The sequence below is a fragment of the Catharus ustulatus genome, chromosome 3 (assembly GCF_009819885.2).
Source record: "Catharus ustulatus isolate bCatUst1 chromosome 3, bCatUst1.pri.v2, whole genome shotgun sequence".
In the NCBI taxonomy this organism is placed as follows: domain Eukaryota; kingdom Metazoa; phylum Chordata; class Aves; order Passeriformes; family Turdidae; genus Catharus; species Catharus ustulatus.
This window is the reverse complement of record NC_046223.1, coordinates 22,101,141-22,121,151: the sequence shown is the minus strand read 5'-3', so window position 1 is coordinate 22,121,151 and position 20,011 is coordinate 22,101,141. Positions and strand designations below refer to the sequence as shown.

Here is a 20,011-nt window from a genome sequence, read left to right as displayed (position 1 = left end):
GCTCCACACATGCAAGACTAAGTATACAACATAATTTCCTGTTCATTTAAAACCATTCATTCATTTTTACATATTATTAAAAACAACTAGCAAGTTTCGTTTCCATTTGAAAGAGCCTAATCTTAAGCCATCTTTGCCAGAAGCAGCATTTCAAAGCTGTAATAAACACCATGGATATAGAAATCATAACATTATGAGCAGAGAAGTACAGAGAATTAGAACTTTAGAAACAATGAGTTCTGTATACAGTTTAGATAGTCAAAACCAAATTAAGATGGATTAACATGGCTAGAGGACAGAAAGTATCACTAGTAAAATAAGAATATATATGTGGTTTAGAGACTGAAATTGTTCATGAGGATTTGAAAGAAATTGGACAGTTGTGCATTTAGATGTCGTCAATGATGAATTAACATTTGTGTTCTACCTCCATACTGTTCATTCCTTCAATACAGCATTCTACTGCCTGGTTTGTATAGATATATAGGATTTTATCTTCCTGAAACAAGCTATAGCTGCTCTCATTGACAAAATGAAACAAGGTGAAAGGGTGCAAAGACAGTAGGTCTTACAAAACAAGGAAATATTTTTATTTCTTTCTGAGTCATCCAGGCAGATTTCCAGACAACCCGGATGAATGTGACTAAAACCAAGCAGTAACATAACACGGAAGTTGAAGAACTTGGCACATACACAGGACAACAGGACATGTAATACCAAGTGCAAAATTTGTCCCTGATGGCACGGATTTAACAACACAAGAAAGCAAGGACACATTAAGTATCAATGGCCCCTGTGAGCAATGGAATAAAGTGCAACTGACTTTCTCTCTTTTCATTGACTATTTTAGCTCTCCTCCCTCTATGTATATTTTCTATTGCTATTATTATGCCCCACTCTTCTACTTCCCATCCCTCTGATCTCTCCCTTCTGGACAGCAGGGGAAGTCACCACCAAAGAAGCTGCAGTTTATATGCACATCAAGAAGAACAGAGTTTATGTGCTGCCTCTGAACCTGCACTGGTAGCACAGACTAGTTACCAGGAAACATCTGTCAGTCTCTTTCCTTCTCAAAATCCAAAAAGGATTCACTGGGTTTTGGTAAAGGAAAACTGTTTTGCCAACTAGCCAGAAATCCAAGGCCAACTATTGTTGGGGTGGTTTTGTTTCTTTTTTGCTTGTATTTCCTGGGGTACTAACACAGAAAGGAGATGCTTACTTTAATGACACAACCAACATCTGCAACTATAATTCAGTGAGCTATATACAACAGTGCTCAACAGCTTCTGCTGATCAGGAAGGCAGGCAATGATCACCTCTACTTAACACTGAAATTTCAGCTGGTTTACTGCAGAAGACTGTGTATGTCAGTCCATCAAATCCAAGAAGTACATTTCTCACTGTATATCTCCAGTTGCATTTATGAGGATCACATGATTTAAATAGTAACACAAACGAAAAACATGCCCCAAGAGGTCAGTGCATAATTATGAGTGAAATCTTACGGTAGTTATTGATGTAACTTGTGGCAGATTTGTGGTCTAAACTGTTTTATAAAATTTTTGCTGATTTAACCAACAGAGCATGGCTATTTTTTGTTTTATTTTTTAAAAATTATACTTAGAAATGCACGAACTACAAGACCACTTTAAAAACTGATAGCTCATACCTTTCCAGAACTAATGATAACTCACTGTTCTTCACACTTGAATCGGGAGTTTGAGCTACATCTGAAGCAAATGACATCCAGGACAATACATTGCCATAAAAACAAACAGCAAAAGACCAAAGTTTGGTAGTTGAATATTCAGAAATAGGCAGAGGATTAGAACAAGCCACATGCAATATTGGTGGGATTATGAGAAAGAGTGCCCAGCATTTGAAGAAAAATAGATAGAAAATGATTTCTGCATAATTCAGATCCCATCCTTTCTGCTTGGGAACAGATTTCATAGTGATAAAAGATGGATAGCATCAGACAAAAGTATGTTTAATCAAAAAGTAATGGAACTGAAGATTAAATTAAAATAATATAAATCTACCAAGATGAACAATTTTTTTTACCTCCTTTGCATTAGATGAGATACACATTCAAGCCATTCACACAGTCAATGGAAGGAAATATAGAAAAATGTCACAATAGCAAAATTTCACTTAGATCCATGTCCTCACCTAATATACATCACTGTATGTATGCCTAAAACTTTCTTTAAAAAAAACCCACCTCCTAGATAACTGGGGAGCAATTGTATTGCAGAGTTTAAAATTACCTAAGTTTATGATAGAACTAATTCAAATTTTAATGCGAAAATAGTTTTGATAACATAACACCAATAGATGATAAATTAGAGCTTTATAACCCTTCCAGGAAAACTGATGGAGTTTACCATAATTTTGGCACCTAATATTTCCTTTATCTGTAAAATATCCTTACACACCCTAAGTGGTATTTTACCTCCCAAGGTTTCTTTATAGAAGTGAACACAGTGCAAGACTGCTTAAAAAGAGATGCCCATCTGATATTCCATAAAGACTTTGGAGTTTGGCAGGTAGCAAACTAAAATTCAGAGGTTCCAGAGTATATGCATGCATATTTCTCTGTAACTCCTATAGCTTGTATGAGAGAATTCATTACATAAAGGTTTATTTATCAAGGCAGTAGCTCTCAAGACATTAGCAACTGACGCTTCCTTTGCTAGAATAACAAAGGGAAGAAATAAAAATAATTTTATCCACGAAAGTCCTCATTTGGGGCAGGAGGAGCTTTATATCAGTCACAGATGTAACTGTTTGAATTCCACACAGTCTGTATTCAGATTATTAAGGAGGATATTATGACATCTGGAGAAATTAAGTAGACCTCTGCTTCAGCTCTGCTGTGCATTGTGGTTTCACAAAATCTTCAGCATCTCAGTTCACTCACCCAATCAGTCCTCAACCATGAAGTGAAAAGAAAGATACCCACTCCACCCATAAAAAAACATGTAATATCTCCCAATGAACTGCACTGCACATATTGTATGTACTACAGTTCTTCAGGGGCAAAACATCCATTCATGTCACTGAACACAGCTCCACCACAGACAAGGAAGTTAATTCTTCACATTTCCTAATGCTCATTTGAAAAGCCTTCAACAGAGAAACAACACCAAGAGCCCTCATGGGAAAAACAGGGATGACCACAAGGTAGAAACAGGAAGAACAGGATTGCCATCAGTTCAGAGAGCAATTTCAATGTTAAAGTGCAACACGTTCACTTTACATCTCAGGACAAGCACAACTCATGAACTCATTTGTTCAGGAGTGATGGGCCGCCAGAGATTTAGACATGATTTACAAATCTCAGAAGATGTGGGTTGGGCTGTAGAGCTGTAATATAGTGAGGGATGGAAACTAAATAAATGCAATAGCTACTTTTTAAAACAAAGCAATTACATGTACTGATACAACGTAAGAAATTCTCCAGCTACTCTTGAGGGAATAAATGCTTTTATGTAGCCACTATATAAGCTTTAACAAACAAAGTTTACTTGCTGATTCCTTACATAATCTTTGCATGATTTCTATCAAATGCTACACAACACACAACAAAATCACATTGTGCTCTTACTCTACTCTAAATGTGTCCACTCAGTCTTGCACAAAAACAACTGAAGGCCAGAGCAGATAAGCCACATGAGCTGCCCACCACGTTACTAAATCCAAACAACACAGGCAAACCTGAACTAATTTTCTCTGTATTTCCTCATCTGTTTCTCCCTTGCCAATAAATGTAAATTATTATTCCTATTCTGTGGTCCTTTTCTCACACTGCCTTGAAGACCTCATGCAGGACAGATACCCATTGTGATGATGCTACATAACCAGAAGGATTGCACATACCCCAATGTATTATTTTGCAATTCAGGTCCTCAGTACGAAAATACTATTTAACCATGTTATCTCATTTTCCATACAGATCCAAGGCATATTAAAAGTGGATTATTTATTCCTTTTATCATCCACCACTGTTTACTCCTCTATCATCCATCTTCTCCATCCTCTCCTTCTTACCTTGGCTACAAAGCTCCCAGTGTTCATTTGTTCACCTGACCCATAAACATTGCTGTCCTTCAGAGCTCTATACCCACAAGAAATTCTCAAGTTACAGTGGAAAGCATTAGCCCAATCTTTCAAATCAGGTCCTACCAACACCAAGACTGCCCGTAAGAAATTGTTCACTACCTTTAATTGAGGAGCTTTTTATTTTGGAAAAAAATTGTAATTTACCTAATCAATAAACAATAGTTTTGAAGTAAGACTCAAATGTGCAGTTATGACTTCCTTCAGGAATTTAGCTCCCTTTCTGCTCCTCCTATATAAGAGCCTCATGGCAAGCTGGCATATTCTACATCACCACCACTCTGTCAAGCTCCACCTCTAACACAGCATTTGATATGTATGAAAAATATTCTGACCTCATTCTTTGAGATACGTAACTGGCTAACAATCCATTTTCTACAGATGTCTGCAAGATTCCCAGCATTGTCTTCAACAGTGAGAGAGGTAAAAATGAATACCCACATAACTGCATCTTGCCAAGCTCTACAGGAACATTGGTAGCAGAGGTAGAAAACCTCAGATTAAAAGCAAAACTTTTAATGGCAAGTTCCAAGATGGTTCTCCTTTGGGACAATGTCTTAATGCAGTGTTCCAGTTCACTTGAACATACTGTGATCCTTTCTAAGATCGCTGAGTAAACTTCAGTGACTATTATAAACTCTTTTGCTTTTATTTACATAAACCAGAAAAAACTAGTTGATTTTTCCACTATGAACACAGAATGTAGTGAGATTTAAGAATGCACATTGATCTAGATACTCTTAGGCACTTCAGCAACCTCTATAATTTAGGGTTAGAGCCCAGTGCATTAACCCTGCAGTCTGAAAGATATGCAGTGGAAAAAAATACTTGAAACCATGAAAGACCTCTCTCAATACAGTAGAAACATACAGAAAAGTAACACAGCTGAAGAAATAAGATAATAGGAGCTATCATTTTTTCTGGATCTGTGTACTTGTTTTATGTGCTGAATCACAAAGATGCCAAAGAGCTTCTGGAAACAGTGTACTAAGTATTTGGAGTATTTACCTTAGGCAGGTAAAAAATTCAGCTAGACATGTAAAATATGTGTCTACTAGGCAGATAATATTTTGAAAACAGAGCCTTAATTCATCAAAGAAGATATAAGTTATGACTCACACTAAAGTTTTCCTGATCTATGGCTGAATTAACAATTACCAGTGGAAGGCTTTAGTGTTTTGTCTTCCTATAGCCATCTCCACAACTAAAGACATTATTTAGAGGAGCATAGGAAGTCAAAAAATCATCAGTCTAAAAATCACTCTCCTACTTTACATTCAGTTAGTACCAAAAAGTATTTGTTAATGTGAGATAAAATTGGCTGTTGTCAAGAGGTGCCTATAAAGCAATTAATTAATGAACTGACCCACATAATTGACTGAAAAACAAAACAGTGTTTATTACTTTAATATCTAACTTGATCTGTGACTAGAAGTTTAATTTAGCTGTTCCTCTGCAACGATCTGTGAAAAACAGTTCATTATTAAAAAAACCCAAATAACTGGGCTAATTAAAATACTTAGTGAATCTTTCCAGGTTGAAAAATCAAAAGAGAAAAATACTGCTTTTGCAAAACAAGCACTTCAAACCAATACTTCAGATTTTGCTTATGTCTAATAGTAAACAAAGTTTCTAGGCAACCAGACCTAAGTAGTATTTTGGAAATTTCATTTTTGTCCTGGGAGAAGAGGATGAGAAGGCTGGATTTTTGCAAATGAACTGATAAACACATCTCTTAGGTTAAAGCCCAGTGGTTTGTTTTTTTTCGTTTGACAAAAGAACTGACAAATGCATTACTTACACTGCTCAGTACTCAACCTCTCTTGAAAGGAACATTAACTTTGCATGAACTAATCATCTACATGCTGAAATTTTGTGCACTGTCATTTATGCATTAAACCACAAAAGAACGTGAATAAAATCCCCTTAGTTTTTCCATGTAAATGAGACTTCATGTAAATAAATTCTATTATTTCTTAGCCCAAGCGATTTCCCTTGAAGAATAGTCCATAAACAAAGATGTTCACGTGAAGAAAATGTGGCATAAAATGTTTAAGAATCCTATTGTTCCTTTACATTTTTAAATGGCTCCATATGTATCCTAATCTGTGACACTCACAAATACAAATTAGGTCACGCGCAACAGGTGACAAGTTTTAATTGAATGTCTTCTGTCTGCAATTCTGACAAAAGGTGAATGGAAATAAATGAGTCTGGCAAGACAGCCCTGAGCCTTACAATACCCAATACCTCATTATTTTTAAACAGCTATCTATAAACTGATGCTGACAAGCCTTGAACCTTTTATTTCTGTTCAAGAAGAGGTGAATGTGCAGAAAGAAAGAAGAAAATTTAAAAAAAAAAGGAAAACATGACAGCTACACTGTTGCATTAAACATGCAACACCCATTATCCAATGATTAGCTCTCAAATATTACAAAAGAATATCTTTTACACTTCACATAAGAACTTTAAAAAAATCTGTCGCTTTTTTGGAAGAGATAAGTACAGTAATAACACTATGCACTCCATTACTAGTGCCTAAATTTGATCTTTTCTGAGTTTTATGCTATGAGACTTTCAGAGGAATTATGCTAGATTCAAGCTGATTTTAAGAGACTGAAATTAGGCCAGTAAACACAGGTTATACAGCTTCCACTTCTTTTCGTTCCCTTTTCCAAAGTGAGGAACAGCCTGTGTTGCACTAAAATGTGTGCATTTGTAAATTGTAAAGGAAAAGGAATGCAGAACTAAGGCTGAATACATATAAAGCCCTGGTGTTTCTGAAATGAAGGAGCTACCAGTACATAATACTTCTCTCCCCATCACCTGGATTACTAATATACTAATTACTAGGAAGCAGTGTAAAATACTGCAACAGCTTTTATGAATAACACAGAAAATACTGTTGCTAATTGCACCATTAAATTTCATGTCAATGTGCTTATATATCATAACCATACCATATGAAAGTATATGCCTTATTTTTTTAATTATGCATACAATGTCCTGCGACAAGGTATAAGAATAAATAAAGGCAATCTATCACTAACTAAATACCACAGTTCTAACCTTAATTTATTTAAATATAATTACAGAAGATGCTATCTTGTTTCAGAGTTCAAATTACAACCAATTTAATGAAGTGCAGCTTGCTGGGCTGTAAAGTCGTTACTGCATCAATACACTTGTAACCATTACTTTAAAGGTGACAAGCCCAGACTGGGAAAGGCAGCTTGGCTGATGATCCAAGGAGAGGGCACAGAATGCCAGGAGACAGAAAGGTCAAAAAGTAAGTTTGAGCAAGGCCATGCCAATGCCTGAAGGTCAAAAGCAGGCCTTTATTCTAGATCACATCACTAGAGCTTATAAAGAATTCAGGAGCTATGCTGGTGACAACTCTAATAGAAAAGAAGTCTAACTGGAGTTCTGGACCATTTGCTGGCAACTCTCAAGAGAGAAGGGAAGATTGAAATGAAATGCGTTACAATAATCAGACTGTGAAGTACCAGCAGCATGAACAAGACCTCAATACCCTTTTCAGATACAATAATGTGCAGTTGCACAATATTTCAGTTAGTGACTTGGAGGATGTGGGATTCTGGAATTAATCTGTGATCCAGAAGTCACAGGAAAGTTCTTAATAGTGTGAGCTGAAAGAGTTGTACAAAATAGTATCAGTTCTGCAGGGGCCATGAAAAATCCTGCTTAGAATTTGGATTTCTACCTACAGGAAGTGACTGCATTCTACTGGAACAGAACCAGAGAAAAATAAAGGATGGGTCATTATACTATAGCTTTAAAACAAATGTAAAATTCACTGAAATATTAAGGTTTTTACCCTCAAATATATGATCTCTAACTTTGGGTTTTTTTTCTTTTTTATTAGACTTTTTTCCCTCCCTTAGGGACAAAATCTTTCTTATCTTCCTCAAGGAGCAACCATTCTGTGATGACCTTACAAGTGTAAGAAAAGCAAAATTTACTTTCCAAATCGCATTCATCTGGCAAATTAACTGAGACTTAACATTACAGCTAAGATGGCTTTAGAATGCCACTTGAGCCTAAATTGGCCTCACTGCAAATACATATTTTTATCACAGAATTTTTCAAGGCTTATTCATGAAAACATCATTTTTGACATCATCTTTTCTCTTAGTACACCCATAACAACCCTATCTCTGCAATCTTTCTCATATTTATATATAAAGTAATTATGAGCTATATTTTTTGTGGTGGAACACTGAGTGATTCTTCTCTGCTTTTTCTTTATTCTTTTAAAGAGTAACATAATGATTTGTGGAACTGCATCCACTTCAGACTTGATCCCTCAAGCTTCCTCAAAAGGTGCAGCAGAATTCAGAACTTCTCTTTCTCTTCTGCATGCTATTTCATGGCTCTAGAAGATCTAGAGTGGGGGGCACAATGGGAGGACAGCCCAAGAGCCTTACACCATGTCTCAGCTTCTGTTTGCAGCTAACAGATTTTAAAGAGCATTAATTATAGCTCATAATGATTTATAAGTTTAAGTTTCTAAGTATACTTTATCTATTTATACAGAAGACTGCAGTGGAAACACTAGGAACATTTCCTAAATGGAAATGTAAAATATCTGAAGTAATTTAATGATTACATACACCAGTATGATGCTAAAAAAGGGGTACTTTTAAACCTACCGACAGACTTTATATGAAAATATGGGTTTGTCTTGGACAGTATGGTAGATATTCTCACTTTTTGGCTTTCTGCAGCCATGATATGAGCATTTGGCCTTCTGTATTGTTATTCTGTTTGCACATGTTTTTCAAGAATAGATAGGAGTTACACAGCAGGGTTGCATTTGGAGTCCCAGAGTAATCTTGCAGTACAACTACAAGATAATTCTAACCTCAAGATAAAAGATTTTGTATTACTAGTTTCAGAAGTCTTTGGCAAATGACAGGGCATTTCTGTACTTTGCACTTCCTGACCATGGACTGCAACTTTCTGTTTCTTACAATTCTGTCTGCTACAAGAGTAAAGTTCAACAGTGGCTTAAACAAGTATATAGCTCAGATGGGCACATTTTATGACTGTCAGGTATCTGAAATTCCTGGTTTCTACTTCCTTTCTGATTTGTCTGAGCAGTTGCTTATTTTAAAAAGTACAGTCTTTGTCTGTTATCTAGGTAGGGGGATAAAACCGATGATCTGGGTTAATATGGTTTGGGACTGGAAGGCACTGACACAGCACCTTCTTGTTCAGTGCTGCTTCTGCCTGAAAATCTTAATGTAGAATAAAAAATGTAAGTGTTTTTTGTTTCAGTGGCTAGAGGGACATGAATCGAGACTAGCAGAGTAAAATATAGAAAATTACATAAAATGTCAATGTTGCTTTCAAAGTTGGAAACAAAAACAGGAGAGATGTCCTCTGCATATATTACGGTTTCTGGAGGTGGCAGGTATAAACACTCCAAATGGCCTTGCCAGGAAGGGATTTTACAAATGGCCTTTAATGGAGAACCACGATCCAATCCACATTGGAAACATTTACCCAACATTTTCCAGAGTACTGAAACTATGCCTTTTCCTTTGTTTGTATATAATATTTTCCCTGTTTTTCCATCAATATTACTATCAAAGAAATGTGCATACATGAGAATCAGAAAGTGAAACTGAGCAGAAAAGCACCAAAATTAATTGATCTAAGTTGTGACGCTAAGGTTAAGTGAGGAGCAAAATAGGGAATAATCTTTTAATTTATTCAGTTTTACAAGAGAAGGCTTCAGTCCTGCATCTGAATTATATGGGTAGATTAGTATATAAAATTATCAGATGTGGTGGAACATGGCAAGATTAAAAGATACATATAATTTTGATAATATTCTAATGTTCACTTCTTTACCTTAATACAAAAAGGACTGAGATATTACTGCATAGATATATATATAAATAAATATTAAGATAATATCTGGTGATATGAGCTGAAGTGTGAAAGGAACACAAGATTAATTTTTTTACAATTCCTATAACAAGCGTATATATTTGTGTTTCTTCTTCATAAAGCTATGAAAAAGAAAATAGTTAACAGGTACAAATTTCCGTGGCCATAAATGAAAAAAAAAAAAAAAATTCAAAAATCATTTTGAATTTTAAGTATTCTCCCAAAGATGCTTAGCACTTCACTCATGCCCTGAGTGTGAGTGATTTATACCTTAGCTCACATACCCTGCCAGCCTCACAACATGACATTCTGCCTGACACTCTGGAGTGACAGGTTACCCTGCTCCTGGCCTCTGAGTCTTGTCTCGAGGTACTACTGGAGCAATTAATGGGAGGTTTATTAGTGATCCCACTTCACTGACACTACTGCTAGGAGCTTTCCATATCGAAGCATTTTGGTTAACCAGCGTATCGACAGTTCCTTCGTGGTTAGCAACAGGAACGGGGCAGAGCCCATGCAGAAAATCCCAGCTGAAAACGGAACTGCAAATGTGCTCAGTATTGCCCAGACTTTCTGGCTGCCTCTAATCTTACAAACAATTAATAGTACAAGGTAAATTGATTTCTCTTCAATAAAACACAATACATTTTTAAACAATTAGATGACATAGTTTTATTATAAAGTGCCCCTGCTCTAAAAGAGAAACAGTGACAATTTTCTCCTAATCTCATAGGTAACATTGGGCCTTTGGGAAATGGGTTAATAAATTCTAGTTTTCTAAACCAGGCAGACTGATTTACTGTAAACTTCCCCCATTACACTTCTAGTAGATGTCTATCAAATGGCTTATGAGAACAAATTTATGGAAAATATCCAAGAGTAATGCTTTGTTCTTATTAAAATACATGAATATGTATGTAATTTTAGCTGGCCTAAATGAACAAAACAAAACAAAAAGAAAGAGAAAAAAGGTCAACAATTTTTGTCACAAGAATTATTCTTTTACACAAGAAACAATTCCTCCCTGTTAAAAATTCCTCTCTATAAAAGATGTTTGTCTGAGGAGAATGTATTTCTTTTAATTTTATTAGCAACTGCTATGAAGAAAACCCATACAGTGTACAAGGGTATGTTAATACAAGTAATTGGGCGACATAATTACATGAGCATTATTTAAAAGAGGAAATAAAGCATAAAATTTCCTCATAAATTATTTTTACATAGAATTTTAACATATGCAGAATTAATAAAAAAAATAAAATAGTTCTAAGTCCTGACAAGCACAGTCTATTTGTATTGATACATACCTACCCTCCTTTTGAATGCAGATGTCAATGGGAATATTCACCATGAGCTAAACACACACATATTTTGTTTTTCTAGGGGCCATGAAAAGAATATTTACTAAACAGGAGACCAAGGTCTTCTCACTCAATGCACTGCAAATCTATTATAGCTCTATTGAAGACAGCACATTTCTCCAGAGCTACTTGTAAGGGTGAGAAAAGCAGAGTTTACTTTCATTGACTTGGTATTTTTTTCCTAATACTGTCTTCCTTTCAAAGTTCTCTGCTTTATGTCCCAAAGTTTTCTTCCTTCCATTAATACACATACATTGGACTAGCTCATTCTTTCTTTCTTTTTTTCTTTTAAACATATCACTATACCTTTCTACAGAATGTGACACCCAATTTAAAAAGACATTAAGACTCGAGAGTAGAATTTACTGAGTAAAAAGATGACAGGTTATATATAAAATAACTTAATGAAACAAACCCACAAACAGAAACCTAGAAGAGTATTTCAAGATGTTTATAACTAGCACCCTCAAAATGAACAAATGTATGTAATACTCTTCCTAGGACAGGTTCCTCAAAACCTAGGACAGGTTGCAACTTGACCAGGAAGTGTGTGAACAATTTGTTGAGTTTGGTCCCTGGGTTTTGTGAATTGCTTACAATTGAAAAAATATCATTGTTGTGACTCTGTGATCAGGAAAACAGACACAGGTTTAAAGGAAAAGGAGATGACAAGATCCATGATGGCCTGCAGTGAGTACACTTTTCTTTCACCAGAAAAAACTCTTCAAAGAATGATGACTAAAGGCTGTGTGTGCTTTGCACAGTACAGGGTAACTCAAACCAATGACACTGCATTGCTTCATGACTAATACAAGCTAAGAGTCAAAATTCCTTACTTACTCTTTTATCCTGCCTTGCACAGGCAATCTGAATATAAATGCAGGAAACTAAAGAGAGTAAGGGAAGGTCTGGAGAGCTGTTGGCAAATAAAATCTCTGTGTGGTTCAATTTTCCACATTTAGTTCTGCACATCATTGCATTTCCACATTACTCTAAAAAGATCAAAAATTGTACCTAGGACTGTTATTTAAACAAAACAAACCTGTTTCTTCCTTTCTTCCTTCCTTCTCCTTGATCTTAGAACCTTTACTTTGGATCAGAACCTCTTCCTGCAACATATTCATTTGTTCCAGAAAGTATTTTGATCCTGAGGTGAAATTTGGATCCATTTATAGATGTTCAAGTTTTTTCCTACTAATTTTAATCTGGACTAGATATATTCAGAAAAATGGTACAAAAACATGCATATAAATCTGAACAAGAAAGCACAATTTATTGCATTACTCTAAAGTGACATAACAGGAATTAGATCTTGCCTGTATTTTCAAAAGGAACTGATTCAAATGTTCTTCCTTGAAGCCTTAACTTAGATAAACCTGGAGAAAAGCAAAGAACTGACCATTGAAGAAAATACTTCTAATTATATTTATATACAGTAAAATCGTGCATCAGTTACAGGAAATGTCACTATGTTTTCTGGGAATATTTTATTGGAGAAAATAAAAACACATGGCACTGAGGATAGATCCTATAAGGAAGGCCTTTGGGATTGGTGATGGGACCTTCTTAAATCAGTGAGCTCAATGGTCTTAACAAATCCCATATTTTCTGTCACTGTATCTTAGGGTTTTACATGTTTCCCATTTGCTGACATGTAAGATTTATGTGAAAATCGTACACCTTGGCACTGCTCAGGAGCATTTGTTTCTTGAATTGAGGCAGGTTTTAGAAACTGTAACACAATTCATTTTTTACTGCCTTTTCCCTATTTTACAGAGTTAAGTTATTTTCCACTTGTCATGCCATTGTGTCACAGATGGTGTGGTGTGGGGGATTGATACCTCTTTATTATTCTCTCCAGCCTGTTCCTTTCCTTTTAGATTGTTCTGTGATCTTCTTTTCAAACTATCCACGAAGAGTGGAAGTGTAATAAACATCTCTGCTTTGTGCCACACGTTTGTGGGGACTACTGTTCTCTCAGTGATAATACTTGCATATTTCTTGAAACTAGGTTAACTTGCAGTTAGATCAACAAGAAACTTGGCCATATATCCTAAATCCATCAACTCAACGGAATTTGAGTTTTAACTGGATCATTAAATTAAGACTACGAACTCACAAAAAAAAAAAGAGATAATGCACTGTAAAATTTATATTCACAATCTTGCTACATTCAGAGCAAAATTTTTGTAAAACTTCTAGAGACCAAAGATGACTAATTCCACATCAAAAAAACCCTAAACCTCTAATAAATTCAAAGCCAGAATTCTGTGATTTTGATTGGCACCTTCCCATCTGAAACAGTGTAAACCATTTTTTATACAGAATCATTTCCAAAAAACAGCATCAAAATAAGTTTCAAATCCTCTGCATGAGTTTTTTCATTTTTAAACCTACCTAATTAAAAGATGAGGAAATTATCTTTGTAGTTACATAAATATGTAAGAGCAAAAAAGCTTTCCATATGCTTTTTTTGTATTTGTCCCATTCTGTTGATTCTACTCTGAGGAATGGATTTTCATCTTTGTCCTAAACATCAAAAAATGCTCTCGACACTTTACATTTCTTAAACCATGTTGTACATTGTACCACTAAGGTATACAATTCTCATCAAAACTCCACACAGCTGGCAATTGCCACAGTGAACTAAACAGACTGGGATTTCAAGTGCTGGATACTTAACAGCCGGAGAAGCTCTTTAATCTTGTTTAAGAAAGAGAGGGCATAATTTATCTAGAGACAATCCTCCTTGGCAGCATGTGCATAAGAAAGGGAGGCTCAATGCACTGAGCTTTAAAAGGGAATTGAAAATAAAAGTTTCTACCATGAACACACTTCACAAAAGTAACAAATAAACAAGCAGGTTAACTGCTACACACATGAAATCTGAAGCATCAGAAAGAAGAAATTCTGCTTGTGCTGGCAGCTGCATGAACCAAAGCTACTCACACTGAGATTTACCTGCTCATCTCAGACTACTGTTGCTGAACTGGGCCATAATCAAACACTTTCTAGATACTACTCACATGTCATAAATCCTGAAATGGACAGTGATTCACAAAAGTACAATGCCAAACTGGTTAATGCATATTATTTGATTTTAAGAAGTGTAAAACTACATCAGTTTGAAAATGAGGACAGAAAATGTATCTTATTACATGCAATTGCAACACAGTCAATCCTGCCAATGGCAAAGATCAATGGCTAGACTAGTAATTCCTCCACTGAGAATAGCTAGGGCGAGACAAAGAATTCCTTCATGTCCTTTTCATTCATCAATAGATACCACGAAAGAAAAAGTGGGTTATTTAGTGCTAGTTTCAACTTACATTATTAATGTGAGGAAGCAGACTAAATACTGATTAAGCACAGTGAAGGAACAAAACTATTGCAAAGGTGCAAGAACCTCATATAAAAAGTCAGTTGGATTGTGGATATGCTCTCCGTGCCTTTCAATTTTGATGTACAACTGTTGAAAACTCTTTAAAAACTTAATTTGGATGTACGATCAATAAATACTGGCTCAAATACAGGACATAACCCAGGAAAAAACTGGTAAGTCTGTCTTTCAAGAGAAGGTTTTCCATCACACTTTATTCTTTATTATGGAACAGTTTACCTGAGGACACACTTGGAGATCAGTGCCATGTTCCACTGCACAAAGACCTGTTCTTAGGATCTGCCAATTTTACACAGTTTTCTTGATGAACAAATGCCTGCAGTCCTTACTCAGAGAAAACTGCAACTCTAGCTCTCATGCCCCTAAAAGCCCCATTGCAGACTTCTTCCAGCATAATTCCCAACATACCTGCCTAATTAATGTAAGCAGTATTACTGTCATTTATCTTTTTTTTCATTGTTTTTTACTCAGTTACTTCTCCAACAAAATGCACTGTGTTTTATTGTTAATTGTGATTAAAAAAAAGAAATAAGCCAAATCAATTACAGTCCTCTGTCAATCTGTATAGTTCAGCCATGACTTTTACTGTTTTAATTAAATGAAGAAATGGGTCTATTGTTTAAGGGCATTAAAAAAGCCAACTCAAAACTTCAAGTAAAGGGTTTTTTGCTTTTACTGAGGGACAGAGATACCCATAAAAGCAATACAGGCCTCTATTTGAATTTCATAGCCACTGTGAAATTTATAAGAATCACAGAAACAAGAAGTTATGGTTTTTTTTTTTTCTTTTAGCTAATATGCCACTGATTCTAATGGGTTTAGGCTGTGAAAACGTTGTTACCTACAAAATGCTGCCATGGCTTTAATCCTGAGTTATCGGGAGGACACAATTGTTAACAAAGAAGGAAATCTAACAAATGAACAGGAAAACTTTTGAAGTAAAAACAACAAGCTATATAGGTTGTCATTGACTGGAGAAAGATTAGTGGAATTAAACTTCATTAACAGTATAAAGCTGCTCTTGTATATCATCTGTCTTATATAAAAAAATTTCCTAAAATATGTGAATTTCAACAACAGAAATATTTGTTAAAAAATGGATTTGACATATGTGTGGAACTGGATGAAAGGTTTTTCAACCAAATCTGTCTTGTGGCAAACTCTACAGCAGAAGGTTGCTACAATAAGGATTGGTGAGTAATTATGAACATACATAATGGCTCATCTTTACTTTTCCTTTTTTGACTCACTCTTTTTTTGACCAGCAGAGGCTGTACATGGTACAGACAGTATTCTGTTTACACAGTCCCCTTTCTCACTCCCTAGGCCAGAGGGATCACCAAAGAAGCCAGTCTAAGAACAACATAAAACATTATTACTCTTCTGGTTTTCCCTAAAAGCTCTAGGTAGCCATCACTTTATCCCACGTACACTATGTTCTGTTACTGCCCAACCTAATAAAGACTTCTGTCACAGCGATAGCTTTTCATCTTCAGAGCTCTTTTCTCCTCTCCTGATAAGGCTGCCAACTCTACTCTCTGTAAATGAGCTCATGCGAACACTTTATTTTCGGCTTGTGGAAACAAAAAGGGCCAGTGCTCAGCTTCAGAGCTTGAGGGGGTGGTTTGCTATCTTCAAAGCATGACCAAGGCGTTTGAAAAGGATTAAAATTAAATTGGTAAGCTTAGTTTGAAATAAGGAACTTGAAGCAGGACTATTGCACTCACAAACACTGCTTTTTCTTTAAGAGCTTCAGAAGCCCCTTAAAAATGGTCACTTTAACTCATTTTTATTTGTGTACTCTTAAACCTCTGGCAACTGCTTCGATAACTGCCAGCCAGTACCCCATGTTATCATCAGTAGGCACATACAGCCGAGCATCTCCCTATCAGGACAGATGGTTATCCCATCTCAGTGCACTCAGTTCAGAAACATGTGAATCACAGCTTCAGCTTCCTTATCCAAACAGCAAATAAATTAAAACTTATTTGCAATCAGTGGCATATGTTTGCATCTGTGTACAGAATGACTTGGGCCAAACCTGAATTGACATGTTTCATTCAGTGACATCCTAACTATTTTGTGAATGTCCAGTTCCTGGCAGTGTTTGATGCACGATAAAGAGACATGAAAGAAAAACAAACTTTTACAAATACTTCCCTTGATGCTGGATTTTATAGATGAAATTCATTTCAATGGATAGTTACTGCTGTGTAATGGATACAAGAATCTGTTATATTTTTAAAAGCATATACAAAATATATCCTTAGGAACAAAGCAATTAACTGTCCATCTCTTAAAATGCTGTGCTTCTATATCAGGTGTAGCTGGCCAAGTGGAGAACCAAGTGAGAAATGGTTCAGGGCACAGGTATTCCTTCCATCCAACACCCCACCCAAAATCCACTCAATCAAAAATTACTTGCTGGCTTTATATTCCTAGCCTGTCCATATCAGGAATGTACTGAAGAAGAGAACAACTCATTCAGCTCAGGATGATGGCCCAACTAATACAGGTGTCTGCATTTAAAGTTTATCAGAAAGGGAAGCAAGGAGTGATCATTCTGCAAAAATCCTTGAAGAGTTTTAGATATGGAGGTTACCCTCAGGGTGCTTGCTGAATGGTGCCATTCTTCCAGACAATTTTAAATGTCCACCCTTACCACCTTATTACCACTGCTATTGCTATTTCTAGATTCCCATTCAGAGGACCAATGCTGCTGTTCACTCTCTCCCTTCCAAGTTCGGGACAGTTTTAGACAGCAAGTTTCTCATTGTTAAAAAGGTCTAATGACACAGTTTGTAAACAGTCATTAACAAAGCAGAGGGAAGCAAAGCAGCCCTTCCTGACAGGAAAGACTTGTAAGGTAAGTAAGCATGTAATGAAGTCTTGACTCTTTTAACATCATCCTAAGAGAAACACTAAAGGTTATCCAGAAACTGCAAGTGATCATTGGAGGGCAGAATATTAAAAATAAAAGCAATCCTCTGTTATATTTCTAACTAAGAAATGCAACACAACTTTTCCTTTAAGAAACTTATTGATGAAAGAAAGGATTAGAAATCGCTGTGCCCAAAGATACCACCAAACACTACAAGAAAATACAAAAGTGGCCACATCTGAACACCAAATAAAAGAGAAACAGAAAGGTAGACTACACCATAGAAGAAGAAAAGGGGAGTTGGGAGATGGTCTGATTTGGCTTCACAGACTCAGCTTCTGAAATCACAGGCAGTAGCAAAGTCATCTGTCAGAAACTGCCTCCAAGCAGTTGCAATGTGCTGTTTAGTAACCATGACACCCCTGCATGCTCAGCTTGACCAGTGGGTCCTTCTCTAGACACCAGCACTGTGACACTGCCTGCATCTTTCTGCTCTGATCCCATCTTCATGCTCCCTCATGCCTTCCCCACCACAAGCTATTTTATAGTCATGAGTACCAAATGCAGCGAAGACCTGGAAAAGTCCCAGCCTTGGTTAGGAAACATCTTTATGCCAACCTTACCCAGTTATGAGTGAGTGTCTGACATAGCTCATGACAGACTTTGGACATTTTGTAGAATTGTGAGATAAGCAGCCAAATCAAGAAGCAAAAATGTCATGCAGACACAACAAATGTATTCTCAACATGAACATCTCAAAACCTGATATAAAATCAGAACGATTTAAAGAAATTCTGTTAATATATCCTATGAGAAATAGCTTCTGCATCCCAAAATACACTACATATTGAAAACAAGAGAATTAAGTCTGAAGGTGTGTATGCGTGATAGATTTGAAAGTAAGTTCATGGCACAGCATAGGCATGATCTTGCCTCTGTAACTTACAGCAGTTTCTTGACTTTGAAGGTACAGAACTAAGTTACTGAGGTTTAGCTGGCCCCCTTCATACTCTTATAGCATCTACATAACACTATCATAAACCTACTATTCTTAATAATAAATTATATTATTAAAAACTGGGGCCTCTGGCCTCCCTGGCTGAGCCACTAATCTGTTCCTATTAGCAGGTAGGGTCTACAGTGAAGGCTGGATACAAAACCCATTAGTAGTAACTAATTGCAATTGACTAATTGATGCTAAGTGACTGATCTTAATCATTTGTAGGGACTTCAGGACCTTCTCTTATTCCAGAAGAGGTACTTCCTGTAGCTCAAAATGAGTGAGCATTGCCCAAGAATATTTATAGCCTGAAAATGCTTAACATGCTATACTGTTCCCATGAGGTTGTTACATCACTGTGATTCATTACATCACAATAATGTAACTGAAAATTAAATTGTAAATCAACATTTGCTGTGCTTAGTCTTAAAACAACTATCTTTCAAATACTATCTTAGACATTTAGAAGTCTGCAGTTATCCTCCCTGTAGTCAACTTTGTTAGCAGAGGGGATATACAAACTCAACTTCCATGTCTGCCAGGATTCAGATTTGTTTGCTGGTGTTTCTCCCCGTTTAAAGAGAAAGCAAAAGTGAACTCATACTGAGATTTACATTTTTTAAAGAACAGCATTTCAAGCTTAAACCAAGTTAGATTATTATTACTGTCTCTCTTCTTTTATCAGGGAAAGGTACATCATGAAAGTAAAATAACTGCATTCCAGAATAATTTTCACTTCCATGTGACTTTCTGCTCCACTACAGAAACTTTTCCACCCTTCTCCATTTGAGAAGTTTCTTTGTGGTGTGGCACGTACTCCTGTTTTCCTCTGTAGCACTGAATATCCCATTGGACAGGGCAGTTAAAAAACACCTACAAGGAAACGCCTTGTTGGCTAAGGCACCTACAGATTTTATCACTCATTCCCAGTAACAAACTTTGAAATGGTCCTTATATGAGCACACAGGCATTAATGAAAACCTAAACAGACTTGTAATGTTTCATCAAAAATTTTGACCAAGTGCCACTACATGCTTAGTGGTATGACAGCTCTTGAGCAAAAGAAATTCTTTCCTATCAGAACAGAGGAGGCAACTCTATCTTCCAGGGGAGAAAAAAACCCCAAAACCAACAAACCATGGTTTTAACTAGAAGATTAGCAGAAAACAGATGGTATTAGGAAACGCTGCAAAACAAATGTTGTAGTTAACTGAAATAAACTCCAATGGTAAACTCTAGGATGTTGCCTGTCTAGTCCAATCCCTTGTTCTTTGGTTTGTGTTTGTAAGAGATGTTGTTGGCTATCTTAATCACTTTGTATCATG

General features: G+C 36.1%; 1 protein-coding gene across 11 annotated transcripts in view; it reads right to left on the bottom strand.

Annotated features, from left to right (window-relative positions):
• The window catches only part of ESRRG (estrogen related receptor gamma), a 369,900-nt gene that overhangs the window by 52,273 nt on the left and 297,616 nt on the right, over window positions 1–20,011 (bottom strand). The gene's annotated exons all lie outside the window — the stretch shown is intronic.